Source organism: Centrocercus urophasianus, unplaced genomic scaffold, assembly GCF_019232065.1.
Source record: "Centrocercus urophasianus isolate 14NV4802_14NV808 unplaced genomic scaffold, USGS_Curo_1.0 seq_20, whole genome shotgun sequence".
Classification (NCBI taxonomy): Eukaryota; Metazoa; Chordata; class Aves; order Galliformes; family Phasianidae; genus Centrocercus; species Centrocercus urophasianus.
In genome coordinates, this window is record NW_024884756.1 from 17,746,623 (window position 1) to 17,762,729 (window position 16,107).

The 16,107-nt window shown below is 37.6% G+C and overlaps 1 protein-coding gene across 7 annotated transcripts in view; it reads left to right on the forward strand.

Annotated features, from left to right (window-relative positions):
• METTL8 (methyltransferase 8, methylcytidine) overlaps window positions 1-15,378 on the forward strand; it is a 43,450-nt gene extending 28,072 nt beyond the window's left edge. For 3 of the 7 annotated variants that reach the window (XR_006169546.1, XR_006169547.1, XR_006169548.1), the window contains 3 exons: window positions 70-194; window positions 6,595-6,752; window positions 12,639-14,309. The gene's annotated coding sequence lies outside the window, so the exon portion shown is untranslated. Of the gene's footprint in view, window positions 1-69; window positions 195-6,594; window positions 6,753-12,638; window positions 14,310-15,146 lie in introns of those variants that run through there. The other 4 variants (XR_006169543.1, XR_006169544.1, XR_006169545.1 and 1 more) reach the window with 4 other exon arrangements.
• Window positions 15,379-16,107: the final 729 nt, after the last annotated feature.

The window sequence follows — 16,107 nt, forward strand, 5'->3', positions numbered from 1 at the left end:
TCTGTGTGATTCTGTGTCTGCAGCAGCACAGGTAGGTTTATGATGCACCTGCTTTTGTTTTTTCCTTAGGGAACTATGTTTTTACCTTCTTTCGTGTAGATCTCTAAAGTGACAGAAGATACAATCCTCACCTCCTGGGAAGCGAATACAAAAGAATAACACTAGTCTGCATACCCTGACTGTGCTCAATCAAGGTAGGACAATTAAATTTACTCCATATGTTCTAAAGTTGTCCCATTTAAATCAAGACCATATCTGCAGATTATCACCTTGAAGTACCTCCCAATCTCAGTTTCTGTTATACCTGCATCTGTTCAACAGAACTTAATTGAATTTGTATGAACTAGAAATACAGCTTAAAAGAAAAACAGCAGAATAGTCTTTAGGCTTTATCTGAGATTGCAACAGTTTAGAGAACAAATCTGTTTGTTATTTTAGAACAATAGACACCGAAATCTCACAGTTATAGAGTAGTACTTATCCAAAGGGCTGGAAATGTAGGTAATTCTTTGAAGTATAATATACACCATCAAGAATATTAGTGTGACAAAGCTTTGAATGCTCACTGTTTGCCGAAAGTGTCTTATCAGTTGTTGCCATGAAATGGGACTAAGCAACAAGACATTCGCATTTTCAGAGTATGCTTATTTGGTCAGGTTACTGCAGTTTTGAAGGGAATGTGAAAAGTAAGAACGCAAGGGAATTAGTTCAGTGTCTTGTAGAACAAATTGATGGCATACAATTTAATACATGCTCAAAGAATAATCTGAGTATTCACGTGTATTGATGCTAAACAAACCTTAAGTTCATTAAAAACACAAACTTGGTGTATGCTTCTAGTTATAAAAACAAGCAAAATATAAAGATATCTAAATAGGACATAAAAATAGAATGCTATACAGCTACTAAGTAAAATCTCTGTAGCATATCCTGTTCAGATAGAAAAATGTTATGTAAATAGATGGTGAAAATTCCTAGAAACATGAAAAAATTCCAGATGAATGCAGGTTAGGGAAATGAATGATAAGGGATATGAGGATGGCATAGAATGTGGTATTTTAGTAATTAGAAGGTACAGTTCACCCCTTTACACCACACAAAATCACAGTAAATTACTCAAATTAGCAGGCATCGAATCTACATTGATAGAATAAATATATGTAGTGTATCCTGCTATGTACACTACAAGTAGATAAGGAATCATAATGTTCATAGGGTTAAGTGATCAATGGGTTATTAAAAGCCACCTACATTAGATCTTCCATTTTTAGTTTTATATTGAGTGAGTGAAAGGGAAAATCTGCATTTACTATTTAAGACTTCAAAAAACGTTAAACAAGAAAACAAAATGAACTACCAAGCAGGCTAAAGTGTTTCTTTTTACCTTTTGTGAAATCCTAATATTGCTCAGCAACAGAACTGAAGAATAAACCTGAATACTAAATTGGTTGAGTAGGCACACTTTATTGAATCTAGAGAAGATAGAGGGAGAGAAATAAGTAGGAAAAGAACCAAAAATGAACATACTAATTGGCATGACAACATGTAGTTCTGTAATAGCAGCTACTATTTTATATAGGATGACATGTTCAGTGCAGTGTCTGAGACATCACTCAACACACTTTACTTTCACTTACGACAGTTTCTCTTTAAATTGGTATTTAGGCTAGGCAAAAGCCAAGTAAACGTAACTGGTTTGCTAAAAGAACATATGATTGAATAATTATACTTGGATCTGACTGGCTGTAATGGAGGGCTTCAATGCCGAGCCAACATTCTTTTTTTTTTCTTTAGCATCAGGCACACTCTGTCCTCCATTTCCTCCCAAATAGCAACTGCTTCTCAAATGGAGAAACCCTAGTCCTTCATTCTACATTAAGGAAAGCTTTGCCATTTGAAATGGCTCTGTTTGCTGCATATCCTATTAAGCACAGTAGTCAGATGTCATTCTGAAGAATCGGGCAGCTTAGTTTCCAATGACATTGATTACATTCAACAGTGAGAGGGTGAGAGAATGGTGGGTGGAGAAGCGAAAAGACAGTGCGAGGCATTTCGAGGAGGTTTGTACTCCAGCACTCACATGTGGGTGGCAGTCCCTGAGATACAGTTTTTTCTATGAAGCAGAGCAGAGTTGAATTCTCTACACTCATTTCAGGTTTAATCTCCATCCTCACAAACGAGCAGTACAGCCTTTAGTCACACATGTGTTCATTTAAAATGAAGAGAAAATGACAGTAGCAAGAAGCTGCATCTTTAGAATGGTTTTCACAGAGAGACCCTGGCATGTTAATCCCTGGCATAAATGGGTGTAATTCTCAATGACAATGCTAAGCTTGTTTGCACAGAGGCTGAGCTAAACCCAAGGATGATAAACAATGCTGTTTAAGATCAATCATTTAATCCTTTTAAAATTTTTGTCATCTAACAACCAAAGATGTTTGTGTTAATAAAAGATGGTGTGACAAAGCTATGATTGTCACTGAGCATGATTTGCTTTGTGATTAAAAAAAAAAAAACCAACAGCAAAACACATACATTGATAATCTTATTCCAGATCAACGTTTCATCTTGTTATTCAAGAGCGAATATTAGTGAGTTGAATAAATAATTGGCAGTAGTTACCAAACTGTGAAGTAAGGTCTGTTTTTTAAATTGGAAAAAGTGTGAGCTTGCTTGTACAAGGAGAGAACACTAAAATCACACTGGCAGTAAGTGTGAAAAGCAGGTGAAAAAATGCAGCAGCATGGCAGTCTGAAAAGCATTTAAGTATTATAATATAATTTAAGATTTTTAATCAGCTACTAAACCACGCTCTTTTCTTGCATCAACTAGCTCGAGGCAAAGTATCAAAGACAGTAAATATTTATTTTATTTTGTGGCAATTAATATTTAGTAAAAGGCCTCAAGGTTAAATCTGAAACTTTGACCCAGATTCCTAACGTCATTTATGTCAGTGTAAGACCAGAAGACTCTGAGTCTGTGGAGTTGCTTCAAGATGGAGATTAGTTGTTTTCAATTAGAATCCAGATTAACTGGTGCCTAGTATTCCTCATAAAAATAAAAATGCAAATACTGTAATACAAAAATGTTCCGTCAGTAAGAACATCTACGTTAATCATTAAAAATTCAAGATCGGTTCTGCAGAGACAATAGCTTTTGTTCAGTGCTCATTATTTTGCTCTGAGGGCTGAAATTTGTTTGCTCATGTTTGTGTTTATATTTCAGTGTAGGATATTCAGGTTTTTTTAATTCTAAAACATTTTCTAATAGACAGTAAATACTATGAAACCTGGCAACCAACTGAATAAATGTATTGCTTAAGATAAGTTACTTACAATGAAATTGTTTAGGGGATGTTCATTTCTGCTGTCTCTCAGATTCTTGAGAAAGTACCTGTGAGGAAACATGCCTATTCATAAACATAACATTACTTTCAAGACTAAAGCAACAAAATTTGTGAAGATATGGTTTTTAAAAATGAGAGGAAAAAAAATGGCTTTTAAAATGCATTTTCAGAAACTGAAAATGTTTCCCCATCTTTTTAAATTTCACAGAAGTTTGTTATTCTGTGACCAGAAAACTCTGTGCATCAGTATTTCCTAAGGAAATACCAGTAAAGCATTTTAATTTAAATTTACACTATACATGGGATCTGATTTTTTCACAGTTCTTTATTCTCCTTTTCTGAAATCAGTCCACTGGATTAAAACAGAAAACAAAAACAATAACACTATTTGAAAGCCACAAATTCTTGGTGGTAATAGAGACAAATATTGAATGTTGTTTCTGGTGGATTTTCCTGCCATCTGTAATATCAAAGTAGGGACAATTTTGTTTGATAAGTTCCCACCATTTTTCTTTTCTTTCAGTAGAGATACACCCTATATATGTTTGTGATAGTTCATATCACTCTCATATTTTTGTTTCCAGCTACTAAACATTAATAAAATTTTTGGAGAGTACTACTATTTCTATTCATAAAGTGAGTAAACAGAAAGTTTACCATAAATCTCCAAAAATAGCTGCAAAAACAGTGACAGCTTCAGGCTTCTTGCTTTTCATCCCCAGCTTACTAGGCGAAATCAGCAATGAACTTTCCTCAGGGGAGCCTAAAGTGACCTTTTTTTATCTTAGGAGAGGCTGCTAAGTATTTCAATGCCCCCAAACTAAAAAAAAATACAAAAAGCCAAGTTTTTCTTATTGCCAAAGAGAAGCCTAAAGAGCTTAGATTATATAACTGCTTACACATATAAATGCATATATATCTATGTGTACATATTATGAAATGAGAGCGTAGGGAACATCAGCAGTCCAGGAGGTAGAGACCTGTAAACTGGCAGGTATCCAATTAAAGAGAAGCTCACACATGAGAAACAAACAAACAAAAAATACTTTAAAGAGGCATTTAACAAGAAAAAGAGAAGGCTTGCACGTGCACAAATTCTTCCTAAGACCAATGGTAGCCTGAAGTAGAAGAAGGATTGTTATTAATAGACTTACAGTTTTTCATTTAAAAAGTATAAGCTGTAACTCACATCTGGACTTCCTAAGCACTTTTGTAAAGGGGCCTACTAGTGATCTGGGTTCTTCTGCAGTCAGCATTGGTGCTGCCTTATGAGGAAAGTTCATCATTTGGTTTTAGGTTTCTCAGTGGAGAATGAGAATGATGGAATCTTGTAGCTTTGGCAACCTGCATGGTTTAGTTCTTACCAGTGCTCAAATCAGAGTCTCAGCTCTGCCTTCATTAGTCTTGAAAATTGTCACTGCCATGACAAACATTATTTAATTAAAATAAAAGATCAAGAAAGTGAAATGCAGAAGAATGGCAAGTTTTAGTCTCACAACAAGCACGAAAACTCTCTCAGAATAGCTCATGCACTCTCTATACAGAGAAGGTGGAGCAAGTAGACATTGTGGGAGGTGACAGAAGGATAACCGAATGTAACAAAGATAGCTCCTGTGAAGCCTTAGGTTGGGTGAATTTCAACTGTGGAATTGGGCTGGTTGGTTTTTTAACCTCTGGTGAATTGCTACACTTGGTTGGAAATTTTGCTAAAATAGGACCAAAGGACCTTAACTGGCACTTAAAGTGCTGTCACAGAGGATCAGAGTTACAGAACAGCATTTTCACTTTCACTGTAGATAAATTTGAATAATCCAGCATCATGTAGGACAGTAAGATGAACTCCTTCCTGAAGAAGCAAGGTTTTACATAGGTGAGTCAGTGTTTTCTTATGACAACATTCCATGACTTCTGCACCAGTCTTAGCGGATGAAATGCTTTCTGTGCACGTTCCTGCTTGCACATGTGGGGTGGGGAGGGTAAGGAAGAGAGAAGTCCTGCCTGACTACAGTGATGTCTGGGAGGCTGAACGCTCACGGTGCAGTGGGCAGCAGCTCTGGCTGGGCAGGCCTCCTGGCTCCTGCCTCCCTCCCAGCACTCAGGGCTGGGGCACAGCACATGCTGTGGAAGTGCCATCTCCACACCTACGTGCTGAAGTCTTCCAGGAATGGAAGTCTTGAGCAAACTGAGGCTTGAGGGGTATTGTTGTGGCAGGCCGGGGGGGCCCAGGGATACACCAATGCCTGATTACATTGAGCAGATGCTTCATTATTTACGTTGATTACAGTCCAGGTACACAAAACACTCAGATTTTGAATTAAGGGAAGAATATCTAGCAAACCAAGGAAAGACTATTTTGAAGGAAGATATTACTTTCTGTAAACTTTAATCCTCGCTACCGCACAGTGCAAACAGAGCTAATGGGGTGCAAAACATCTGTAGCTGCATCAGGCTCTGAACAACTAGCCGTTGCATCTAGCATGCAGTGCTGTTGTGAACGGCAGTTCACATGCAGCTGATTGGTTAGTCAGGAAGAAAAATCATTACCCCTACTATAAAATGTGAGCTTCAAAATGAGGCTGTGTCCTCATTTACCATGAGAACTTAAAACATGCAAAGCGTGAGGTTCTAAGAGTTAGTCAGCCATGTATAGGTTACAAAACCACAATGCGTTAGAAACTTGTGTTAAACTTTGAAATGAATATCATTAATTTGCTTCCAACTCAACACCAGTTTGATCAGTTTCGTTCTATCTGGTGTAAGAGTAAGAAAGATGGTTTTACAGTAGGAGAGGATTTCTTCATAATATCACAGCAGGATGTAAACACGAATTTCTGATTAAACCAAGGTGGTCGACTGCACTGGCACTTGTCTTAAAACGTACCATTATAGCTCTGCCGCTGTAGGCTGCTTGGCTAATGGTCTGTGACACCTGCTGAACCCTTATTTCAGTCTTCTCACTCTTCAGGTCCTGAGGTTTTGGTCATCCCTGCTAACTCTCGAGATGCTGCTACATGAGACGAAACTAAATTTACATAGCGCATGCAAATTCATTGCATAAGATATATTTGCAGAGTTCTTTATTGAACATTCCCAATGCTAAAAAGGGCCCACAACAGCTTCCTAGTCAGTGGCCACTATTATGCAGTGTTTTTGCACAAAAACACTGTGCAGTTCCAGTGGCTTTGCACAAATGCAGTCCCTCTTGTAGAGAGCATCTGTAATATGACACTTTTAATGTAACATTGCAGTTTTCTTTCCCATGATTCCTGACTCAAAACTGATACAGCAAATCCTGATTTGCCACCTGGGAAACACGGAAAAATTTTGCCACCGGCTTCACCCAAGACAAGAATTCATCATAAAGAAACTTCAGTCAGATCTGCAGCTATTGTGCATCCCCATCCAGGTAGATCTCTTCACACTTTGATCAGTTTAATAAGGGAGTGTTGTTTTATGAACCTTATTGATATTTGTGGTATTACTCTTTGAGATAGGAGAATGTGGAATCTTTAGACAAAATGACAAGGAGAGAGAAAATCATGCAGCTTTAGTGTGTCTGTGTGTTGCTGCGTTGTTGCACTTGCTTTTTAAAATTAGTTTTTCAGTTCTCCTCAAAAGTGCTTTAGTAAACGATGACTGTCAGTGTTCAGCAGTCACAGGACAAACACAGTCCAGAGCCTCTGCCTGCACCTTGCCGACAAGGCCTGTAATGGGAGCACCATGATGTCTTTGTACAAAGAATTTCACAGAAGGAAAGTAAGCTGTTCTCTGTTCTCATTTATAGATGGAGAGAGAGAACTGAAAAGTAACCTTTATGGAACTCACATGGCACCTGAATAATTTGCATTTAGAAAGGATGTTCCTTTCGTGTTCAATTGGTTTATTGAATCTATGTTAGACTCCTGTAAATGCTGCACAGCTTTTGCATCTCTAGTACTTTTCCTAAATGAAAGACCAACCTTCGGAGTCTGGCTTGGTGTATTACATTTATGTTTAGTCTAAAAGAGGTAATGAAAGTCATTGAACTGAATGGCACAAATTCCCTTGGTCCTTTAGAAGCAGCTTTAATAACAGTCTCACTTGGATCTTCAGAGTGACAGGAATTAACATCATTACTATCCATAGGAACATACTTCTGCTTGAAACAACCCTCACAAATTCATATTTCAGTAATTCTGTGAGGGCAGACTGTAGTGCCAAAGGAGGAAAAGCTAAGTATGTTTCTTATTCCCAAGAGAAATTAAAAAGGAGGCAAGTGCTTTGAGCGGTTAGCAAGTCTCTTCGTGCTGATTATAGTGACCTGCCATAAAGAATTTTGAAACAAAACTCATGTTTCTGAACAAAAATATTTTGAAAATGACTGTGTTAAGGAGCCCTGGGGTAGGCGTGACTGTGGTCTGAGCTTGATTTTTTCCCTATAGTGTATGGATTACATTTAAAATAAATTCTTGCGGCAGATAGTGGTCATGAGAAGTTTTGCTCTGCAGGTCAGACAGAAAGCTATACCAAACGTATAGGACCACCTTGGGTAGCTAAGTGGGAGGGACTTCTGTAACACATCTACCTCAGCCCCTTTCCATTTCAGTGGTGTTGTGTAGATCTCTCAATATCTTATATGACAATTTTATGGACGAGATAGTATTTAACAAGATATTTGAGATATGGAATGTTTGAGGTTTGGTTTGAGATTTCTGTACAAAGGCAACATCTCTTAGAAATCAGACAGAAATCTATTTTGTGAATTACATGGGGGAAGTGCTTTGTGGAAAACACCCATAGTCAAGTCACTAATAGGCATTATAGCTTTAATATTCTACTTAATTTTCCCAGCATCAGACACTCTCAGTAGCATTTCTGAGATTACCTGTAACGACTTGTTTGTACTAAGGCAGGGTGGCAGTTTAGCTGTGACTGCAAAGCGGAAAAAAGTTGATGTCTGTGAACTCTGCACCCACACTCTCTTTATGGCAACTTTGCAATATCTGTGCAATTGGTTTCTTGAGCCAGAGTCTGGAATCTCCTGAGTTACTCTGAACATACACTAGCTTCGGTTATTGGTGTCCCAGCCATGCAGATCTCCTTGCCAAACAATCTGGACAGTTTTTAAATGCTGTATTGACAGAAAGATTATGGATGCAATCCTGTGTTCTGTGCAGCTGCTTAACTGTTTTGGATGTAGACTGAGAAATTGTCCCATCCGCCTGAATAATAATCTTATCTCAGTCAACGTCAACTCATGGTTGAGGTGGGGCAAGAGTAATATAACAATGCGCACAACAGTAAATTTGGCATTTAAGACTCACAAGTAGCATCAAACAGTGATGTGTACTCTCAGAGATAAAGGATTCTGTCTGTTTGCCTTCTGTTCCTTGTTGTGCCTTTCCAAAGAATAACAAATCATACCCAGTATCCTGCTCTATTTTCTGTAGGTGTTTCAAAAATGAGACTTGAGGTGTTTAAGGGATCTCATAAAGCTCAAAAATTAAACATGGATCATCTAAAACAATGGGTCTTCCCATTGTTCCCATTTTTCTTCTGTTTCAAGCAACGTAAAAGGAACGTTTTGTGCTCCGCTATAAGGACCCATGTTTATATACATGCTTGTGTAAAGCAAAGTAAAAATTCCAAAGGAAAGCGAGCTGACTTCTTCCTTCCCAGCTCCACGCAGACAAAATGTTAGAAGGGCAAAAATAGCAATTGTGGTGCTTTATGCATTCTTGGGACATGGTCAGGAAACAATATAGAAACACATAAAAAATAGAATAGAATTAGAAACTAATGTGCAGAAATGTCTTGCTGCGATTTTGCTTCTCCCTAAATAATGCTATAAATAAATGAATTGGTGCAACTGACATTTCCCCCCAGTGACCTAGAAACTTTATTTGGAACAAGGCTTACAGGATATTTTATAACTTCTTTGGGATTTCTCTTTACTTTTTAGTAACTTGGCATATGAATTTCCGAGTGTAATATGGCACTACCATCAAAAAGAAGATCAAAATAGTGACTAGAATAAGTGAAAAGGAGATAGAACTAGCACAAATCTGTATGGAACAAAGAAGTTACATTTATTATCCAAAGTACATCTCCCATTGGGAGCTTGGGTAGCTATCATACAAATCGTGATGGAAGATGTCATCTAATGAAGGGCCATTGTTATGGGAAGCAGGTAGTCTCCATTTCAAATAAAAATCTAGGCACAATGATATTAGATTTTAGCATGCAAGGAGCCAAAGGAGCCCCGTCTGTTATTAGGCACTTAATCTCACTACCTGATGTGAAATTGTCTAATAGGAAAATCAGGTATGAATTTCTGTGGAAAAAATGCAAATTGTATACAAAGTTGTCTCTATGAGTCTTATGATTGGTGTTAGTGCTTAAAGGTTAAGTTCTGGTTTCAATGAAAAAGATCTTGTGGCTGTTCTTGGAGTCTGTGAGCTTTATTAAGTATATGAATATCAAATAACACCATACACTTGATTTATCTGATAGCAAGATATGTTTTCTTTGCCTCCCTTGGATCCTCAGACCTTGACTGAATCCCATCATCTGAGACAGGCATTTCTTTCTCTGTTGTTTCTGTGACATCTGAATGTAAATGTGAATGGGGAATCTGTCTTTGGAAGACATAAATGAGATTTGTTGTCTTTTAGTGGTCAGCTCTGGTATATATGCTCTTTTATGTATCTGCATAGTCTTACATAAGACAATGAATGAGAGTAAGTTTTACCTAGGGAGACAGATGAGAAATAAAGGATGAGTAGATCTCCTCATCCACATGTGAAATTCTAGCCCTATTTATAACAATGAGAGTTTTGCTACTGACTTCAGTAGGATCAGTTTTACCCCTACAGTGCAGTTCTGCTTTCCTTGAAGAACTAATGTATAAAATACAGCTTCTGCCAGCACATTACCAATGTATTAGCATAGAAAGAGAGTAGCACTGAATAACATCCATAACCAGTAATAGCTGCTGTGAGCATCCTGTTGAGCAGTGTACTAATGTTAATCACCAGCTTCCTGGGTTTAGTATATAGTATACTATATATAGTGTAATACTATTTTCTTCATACCTGGATGAGGCAGACTTAGTATGAGTTGGGGTTCTTTGTGGAACTGTGGTTAGTTTTTGTTTTGTTTTTTTTTCTTTTTTTTAAACTCATCAAAGGATGTCTGATGTGGTGTAGCTTCTTTGATTTTTGTTAATAAATCACACCATTTATAACTAAACAAGTTTTTGAAGCCCTTCAAGGCACAGTTTAATTTTTCAGCTCTTTTAGTCTGGTTCTGCCTAGCTCCTTGTTAGCTTCCCATCCTCAGGTCTTGCCTTTTGTAAAGCAGATATGATCATGCATGCATTTTTGTGAGGTGTCTCACACCTCATGGAGGAAGAAAAAAACCCTGTTGATTGTGATCACAGACTTCCCTGACCCTCTGCTCAGTAGGTAGTGTGCAGCAGACATTAGTAACATTATAGAGGCTCTTTGGCCAGTGTGTTGCCCATAAATCATGGGTTGAAGACCATTGCTCAGTATCTTCCAGGTCAGATTAATATACTTTTTCTGACAGGACTGTTTAGATGTCAGCTAGGAGAATCACTCCTTTATGTGTTTGTGTGAGACCGAATCCTGTAGATAAAATTATATTGCATAATAATTTCCTGCAGTTCTACAGAAACTTGTTAGAGTAGTCCAAAGTTTAATTCAGCATCTCCCTATGAAATTGGATCTCTACTTTGTATTTCTGATTGCTTCTCTCAGGTTGATGACCTGGAAGCAATCATTATTTTTCTGAATAGTGCCTTGGTGCTTCCTACTAAAGTAGTGGAGATCACCTTCTGCTGAACTTGTATGTATATGCAGCAATAGCAGCCACGATGGGTGTTTCAGTGCACTGCGTAAGATCTTTCAAGTTAAGGGGTCTCTGACGGATCAGTTAGTTTTTGTGTGCCTGCATTTGACTGCACAGTTTAAATCATCTGGCTCAGATCAAGTGGTAACTTATAGTTTCAAACTCAGCAGTGTCTGCTGCAGGGGGAATTCTTCTGTTCCTGTAAATGAGAAAACAACACTCATGCTAACGCTGGCCCTGGAATTTCTTTGTAATAATCCTTCCTGAGAAACTCGAGCTTTCTTCATTGCAAATACGAAAACGCTTGAAGGAGAATGTGCACATGACTGAGAACTTAAGAAGGAAAGAAAAGGAGTTTGTCTAATTACTTCCAAAATGTAGAAGTGAGAAAGAAGAATGTATATCAAAACAAAAAGAAGTGAACCAGAAGCGTGAGGTGACATAATGCTTTAAGATTCTGAAAGGAAACTGGAGATTTTACTCAAGGTTGGTCAAAGTTCTACATTGAGATAATAGAATACACCATCATGAGATACTCAGCTTGGTAATTTGAGAGCACTTCATTAACTCTTTTCATCCTAGTGTGCTTCAGACTGAGCATCTCCAATTTTGGCTTTTTATACTACATGCAATAGATTCATTTTTCCTTTCTTATAAAGGAAGAATGTAACTGTCTTCAGCAGTATACTCTGAAAAGCCTTATGGATTCAAGCTGTCCCTTAATCAGTGTTGTGGAGGATGCAATTTTGATCTTTTTCTCTAATGTATGAACTATGATACATCCTGACATACATCTGTCAGACCAGACTGAAAGCATGGAGTTGTAGACACTTATTACTAGAACTGGGCCAAGAAATTGGTTTCAATCTAAAAAGGGGGATAGAAATGTAACATAGATGGGAAACAGAGTACCTCAAAGTAAGGTCATAATGGAAGATTTAAACTGCACAATTGAACAGACAGTAACAAGAAATCCTTAAAATATGCTGCAGTATCTGCATACAGATACTGACTTTTACAAATGTGCAACAAATGTGGATTGTTTGTGAAAAGAAAAGCAATAGGTCAAGATGTAAAATAATGGAAAAAATCAACTCTGCAAAGATAAATATTTCTGTGGACAGTAACTGCTTTCTACTAAAACTGACAAGAATGATGATTCCAACCCTCTTTAATATTTACTGAAGAATTAGGAAGCTAATGGGAGAGTGCAGCAAAAATCCCCTCTTCTGCATTCTAGAGAAATAAGCAAGCCTAGCATTGCCAGGCCATACTGAAGAATACTCTGGTGTACTGAAAGCTACAGGTCTGCAGATCCACCTACTAAAAAGCACCAGCACTTGCTACTGAACAAAGCAGAGGCAAATATAAAATGAAAAATCCCACATCAACTGAAGGATGCCAATGAATTCTTTCTCATCTGAGTTTTTATGATTTTTAGTACTTTGATGAAATGCTGCTGTATGGCAGATTACAAGCAAGAGGTGGATGCATCTGGTTTGTTTTAAAGCCTCTTCCATTAGGGACAGGTAAGCATCACTGTCATCTTTTCATACTGTAGCACATTTTAATATCTTCTCTTATTCTTTGGGTTGGTTTCCATTTCCAGTCCTTAACTTATGACCTCTTTTTGATTTAGACTTTGATTACACTCCAGAAGAGAGAATTCACTTGAACTACAAAATCCATTTGTTATGGTACTAATAAAAATTGTGCCTACTGAAAACTGCAGTGGAAGAGAAAGGGAGGAAGCCTAACAGGCTTGACACCACCTTTTGTCTGTATTGTAGCAAGGGAAGAGGGAAAGATATCCAGGAATTGTCTTATCATCATATCATATACATGAGCATTTTTGTTTTTCTAATCTCTTTGATTTTTCAATGCTTCTCTTAACCCTTTCTTCTTGAAGCAAGGAAGGAAAATGATATTACAAGTACTCAATTTTTTTCTTTCTCAAGAGCAGCTAGTGTCCCTTGTGTTGAGAAGGAATTGGGACCATGTGGAAAGCTAGATTTCAACTGAGGGCAGTTTGTGGGGTTTTGCCTATAACTAAGGTTTAGCTGAGTTGCAGCTGAAGTATAGTTTAGCAGAGTGCAGATTCTGCATTTTCCTACACTCATGTATTGCTTTCTTACCTCTCCTAATTTTCTGCTTTTCCTTTCCTTCTCTGAAGGCGCCAAATGGAAAGCTGTATAATCTTTTTGAATATATTCTATGATTCTTGCTGATGAATTAGATGAACAGCTGCTTGGAACAGCCTGGGAATACAATTTGGTGAAAAAAAAGAGATGAGATACAAACAGATTCCCTTATGATGCCATTCATTCCATATGCAATATTATCCCAGAGGGGTGGAAACATGGCAAGACCTAAAATTCAATTTGAATTTGAGCTGGTTTTTAAAGAAGCAATTCTACATACACTGCACCCACAAAACCATGTGCAAATTGGCACACACTTTCTCTTTTTTTGTAAGAACAGCCTCGTTGGTTGTATGCATTTTTCTCTCTGTGCGGAAGAACTTTTACAGGGACAACTATTGTAATTTCTTTTCACTATTTCCCAAAGTTATGCTAATTCTTACATTATTTGATTCTCATCATTTCTGTGTGCTTTAAGCAAGGTGTGAAGGAAAAAAATGGCTCACATTTTGGCATACAAGACAATCAAAAATCCATTCCAGTAAATGAAAAGGAACTCATTGATATGTGTCAGTGTTCCTGTAATATCCTCCTGATCACATTCTGCATTGTAATTTTGTGTTAAGACTGGAAATTAAAGCTGATCTACTTCTCAGTTGCCTTATGAATGTTGTACACCAACTGAGCAATGGGCATTTTGTTTTCTTGTCTTGCTGCTTCAGTAAACTCCTTCCCAAGTTCTCTTCAGCTAGCAGCCTCTTGGGAAACACACACAGTATTAAACATGCCTGTCTATAGAGATGGGAGAGACAAAGAATTACACTGATCTTGGATAAATTATCATTTAGTTCTGATCATTCACACTACTTTAGAAAGGTTGATGAGATTTTTTCGATGGGAATCTTGCATCAGTACAGGTTGGGGCTGCCCTGCTGGAGAGGAGCTCTGCAGAAGAGAACCTGGGGGTCCTGGTGAACAACAGGTTGGCTGTGAGGCAGCAGTGTGCCGTTGTGGCCAAGAAGGCCAATGGTATCCTGGGGTGCATTAAAAAGAGCATGGCAGTAGGTCAAGGGATGTTATCTTGCGCCCCCCCCCCCCCTACTCTGCCCTGGTGAGGCCACATTTAGACTACTGTGTTCAATTCTGTGTTTGATGGTTCAAAAAAGAGAGGAATCTCCTAGGAGTCCAGCAGAGGGCCACAAAGATGATGAAGGGCCTGGAACATCTCCCATATGAGGAAACACTGAGTACCCTGGATCTGTTTCTGTCTGGGGAAAAAAAAGACTGAGAGTGAATCTGATAAATGTTTATAAATATCTGAAGGGAGATGGGAGGCAAATAGACGAGGCCCGGCTCTTCTCAGTGATGTGTAGCAATAGGACAAGGAGTAATGCCCTAAAACTTGAGCAGTGGAATTTCTGTAGTAATGTGCAGAAGAACTTCTGTACAGTAAGGGTGATGGAGCACTGGAACAGGTTGCCCAGAGGGGTTGTGGAGTCTCCATCTGTGGAGATACTCAAGACCCAGCTGGACATATCTACTGGTGTGGCCAATTGTACATGAGAGGCCTTCTTGGTAGTTACGTAAAAGTGGAGAAAGTAAGTCTATATTTTTAAATTAACTCTTAGGAATCATCTCATAGCTTAATATTAGTCCTGAAGGCTGCAACACAGATGTTTCTGTTTCTTTAAAATGGATTGTGTTAGCTCTGGGGATGAAAACATCATCAGCTCAACTGTAACTATAGCTAGATACTTTGTGCTTCTGTGCACGTGCATAGCTTGATATTATCTGTGTACCGGTAACAGTGATACCTAAGGCTACCATGGATAAACACTGAAGGTTTCTGATGACAGCATCTTCAGCAGAGGAGAAAAGCTCTAGTGTGGTTTGTGATACCATCATAACCTGAGGTGCTGACAGAGCTCCATTCACAGTTTCCCTGTGAGTTGCTTTTCTCAATTTCATGTACCATTTTTGTTTCTTGTTGAAATTCATAGATATTTCTTTTCTCTTTAAATAAACCCAGACTAAAATTAAGAATTAAAGTCAAAGTACCTTTTATTACTCTTATTATTTTACAAGAATTCAAAATCTCCGTTGGACATCTTAAAGTTTATAAAATGAGTATTTTGGACAATAGAACTGTATTTTAAGAAGTACTGTAATTAATCAAGAATAATATTTACTTAGTTACATTCAACACAACACTGATATTCTGCCATGTATTTGATCATATCTCTCAACATGACAAATAAATCTATCAGCATTATTAAAAAAGTGTTATAAAAGAATATCAAGTACTGAATTAAGCCTTTGTGATGGGATAGACATGGAGGCTGGCTGAAAAACATAAACAGTGTTTGCCATTATAAGAAAGTGGATTGTGTTTTTCTGTTTATATTTGGTTTTGGGGTTGTTTTTTGTTTTGTCATGTTCATGTTTTCAAGTTGCTAAAATGAACCGCCTTTATTTTTTTCATTATCCTAATAATTTCTTGTTTTACTGAGAGGTTTTAGAGAGAGACTATTTTACAAAGGCCTTGGCTGCAGTTATACTGCCCAACATATTGCAGTCAAGATAAAGGAAACAGATTCTATACTACTGAAATCATTGCAGGAAAAAAAAGAAAAAGAAAAAAAGCAAAGAAAGAAAAAGAAAGAAAGAAAAAGAAAGAAAGAAAAAGAAAGAAAGAAAAAGAAAGAAAGAAAAAGAAAGAAAGAAAAAGAAAGAAAGAAAAAGAAAGAAAGAAAAAGAAAGAAAGAAAAA